The sequence below is a fragment of the Armigeres subalbatus genome, unplaced genomic scaffold, assembly GCF_024139115.2.
Source record: "Armigeres subalbatus isolate Guangzhou_Male unplaced genomic scaffold, GZ_Asu_2 Contig1451, whole genome shotgun sequence".
NCBI lineage: Eukaryota > Metazoa > Arthropoda > Insecta > Diptera > Culicidae > Armigeres > Armigeres subalbatus.
This window is the reverse complement of record NW_026942234.1, coordinates 40,789-44,187: the sequence shown is the minus strand read 5'-3', so window position 1 is coordinate 44,187 and position 3,399 is coordinate 40,789.

Genomic DNA, 3,399 nt, shown 5'->3' with positions numbered 1-3,399 from the left:
GCTTGCATCACACTATCTAGCCGGTTTTTGAGGATGCGGGAGAGAAGTTTGTAGTCGCTGTTGAGCAACGATATGGGCCGATAGGCGCGGGCCGTGTTATCTCCACCCTTCTTTCGCACCAACACGATAATAGTGTCAGCGATCGTAGTGTCAGCGGGTGTTCCACAGGGATCGATCCTCGGACCGGTTCTGTGGAATATTATGTACGATGGAGTATTACGCCTAAGTCTCCCGGCCGGAGTGAAGATAGAAGGCTTCGCGGATGACGTAATGCTAGAAGTAGCAGGTGACACTCTCGACGAAGTTAGATTGAAGGCTTCATACGCGATTGGCAGAGTGGAGGAATGGCTCAACTCGAGGCGGTTGTCCCTTGCACATCACAAGACGGAAGTCGTGGTAGTGCATAACCGTCATGGACTGCAACAGGCGAGGATAAGAGTAGGGACCTGCACAGTTAACTCCGTGAGGTCTCTCAAGCATCTGGGCGTGATGATCGATGATAAGCTCAATTTTACGAGCCACGTCGATTATGCATGTCAGCGGGCTTCATTGGCGATAAAATCTTTATCACGAATGATGTCCAACAGATCGGCGGTGCATAGTCAAGTGCGTAGGCTGATAGCTGGCGTAGCATTGTCTATCATCCGTTATGGCGTGCCGGCATGGGCCGTAGCACTAAAAGCCGAGTACAATGTAAAGAAATTGATCAGAGTACACCGGCTGATGTGCTTACGTGTCGCGAGCGCATATCGCACCATATCATATGAGGCGGTGTGCGTTATAGCTGGAATGATGCCGATAGACACACTCCTAGAGGAGGATGTGGAGTGCTACAACGAAAGGGACTCGGTGCAAGTGCGACGTGTCAAGAGAGCAGCTTCGTTGCTCAAATGGCAAAGAGCATGGGACACCGCAGTCAAAGGTCGTTGGACCCACAGACTGATTCCAGATGTGTCCAACTGGGTTGATAGGAAGCATGGTCAAGTCAACTTCCACCTAACACAGGTGTTGTCTGAACATGGCTGCTTTAAGAAATTCCTACACAGGTTTGGCTTCGCAGATTCTGCGGAGTGTCCTGAATGTGTAGGTGAGGTAGAATCGGCAGAGCATGTGATGTTCGCATGCCCGCGATTCGAGGTAGAACGCAATACCATGCTGCTTATTAGTGGTATGGATACAACCCCGGACAACCTCGTCGAGAGGATGTGGCGGGAAGAAGCTATATGGAATGCGGTGAACACAGCATCTCAACAGATCATGTCGAAACTGCAGCGGTGGTGGCGTCTTGAACAAAACCAACGAGTGCAGCAAGGGCACCTGTGATGCAGTGAACACCTTGCTCACCCCGACAACCAACATGTCGCGGGTGGGCTGCGGGGACCTCAGTATGTAGATATAGAGGTCATTGCGGTTCACGCGCGGTGGTTGTTGTCGGGGTGCTCGTCTCCAACGTGAGATTATGATACGGACCGTTAGGTTACTATCATAGCTTGCGATCGACGGGTGGTGAGGTAGCCACCCTTGAAGTCGATGTTGTGTGTATTGACGTCAAGTGCGTTAGCATAGGCGTGAGCGTTCTCAATAGTCCCCCCCTGATGTATTGCTTAATTGCGGGCCGGGGGTACGGACTGGCGAAAGGGTTTTGGTTTTAGTGGGTCGGGTAAGAGTTACATGACATACCCATCCCCACACTACCTGAGTACCTCCTCAGGTGTCTGGTTGCAGATTTCCGTTTACCCTTGCTCAAGAAAAAAAAAAAAAAAAAAAAAAAACACGATAATACCCTCCACGAAGGCATGTGGAACGATGCCAGTGAGTGCTTCATTGAGAAGCAGGTTCAACTCACGGTGGATTACGATAAACATGCGGAGATAAAACTCACGCGGAATCCGGTCGGCACCGGGGGATCGTTTTGGCGCACTCGCTCTGATCGCAGATAATATTTCTGCCGTCGTGATCTCTTCGGTGCATCTCTCGTTGAGTGGGTCGTCCGGTGGGATGACTCGTTCGCAAACAAACCCGTCCTCGTTGTTTTCTGTTGCTTCTTCCGAGTAGAGATTCGAAAAAAAGGCAAACAGATTTGTTTCGATTGCATGTGGCTCGTCCACCAAATCGTTTTCAGCCGTTTGCAGCTGCGTGATGGTTGTTTTTTTCGTCGTCTTTCCCCCAGCTGAAAGATCGACATGGGCTCTCCCGCCAGACGCGTTTCGTTAATGCGCATAAACGCATGGGAAAAGTTTCGTTGCAGCGCCAACATCTCACCTTTTAGACGGTTTATGGTGGTCAACATTTCGGGATGTCGATAGTGTCCGTCGTACGCTAGCCGTAGTTGCGCATAGAGACGCTGGTGCGCGTCGTGGAATTCCTCGAAAATGGCTCGAGATTTCCCCTTGAAAAAAGTTTTGATTTTGGGCTTAGCGTACGACAGCCACCATTCCATCCACGACCCATAGTTTCTGCGCTGCCGAGTCCAATATTGCCACTTATAATGGAACTCGGCAACGTTTTCTTCCGTTAGAAGATGAGGCCGCAGGGCCCAAAAGCCGCGCCCTGGCTCGTGTCCCAGTGGGGGGAGACAGATTCTTACCGTCAGCGCTTTGTGATCTGTGAAACAACAGACATGCGTGTAGGCGGACTGCAGGTTTGTTCGTAGACCGGTGCTCACATAAATACGGTCAAGCCGAGATTGCGCGTTCCGACTGACGTATGTGAACCCAGGGTCACGTGGGCAGAGTTTTTCCCACACGTCATGCAGCTGCAGCTGTTGGACGGCTGTTTTGAGAGACGGGCTTGTGTTTGGGCTGGACGAGTCGCATGCACGTAGAACACAATTGAAGTCGCCAGCGAGGATGATGTTTGCGGTGCGGTGACGGAGATAATATGCCAGCGTGCCATTGAAAAAAGTTTCTCTGGCCGCTCGCTGCGCAGTGCCGGAGGGAGCGTAAATGTTGCATATCGTCGTATCGTGGACTCTCAGCGCGATCAACCTTCCATCTAGACTCTTTTCGATGTGAGTTATCGGGATGTGCTCCTTCACCGCAACAGCTGTGCCTCTTCTCGTGTGGTCCACATTCGCGAAAACGACAAAGCCAGGCAAGGATAGCTGTTCGTTCTCGACTTCCTGCAGACATACGATATCGAGGCTTTGGCTGCTGATGAAGGTTCGGAGCGCATGGATTTTCGTGGGGTTCGTGATGGTTCCGATGTTTATCGATGCGAGGTTGTAGGATGTGAGAGCCATTTATGATTTTGCCTTCATCCCGCTCGTCGTTATCGGCTTCGCATCGTTGCTTCTTGCCGGGCGGGCGACCTCGGCTTCGGCTACTTCTTGTCGAAGTTGACGATTCATCCGTCTCATTGCCGGCTGTTCGGCTATGTGATCGAAATGCGCTAATAGGC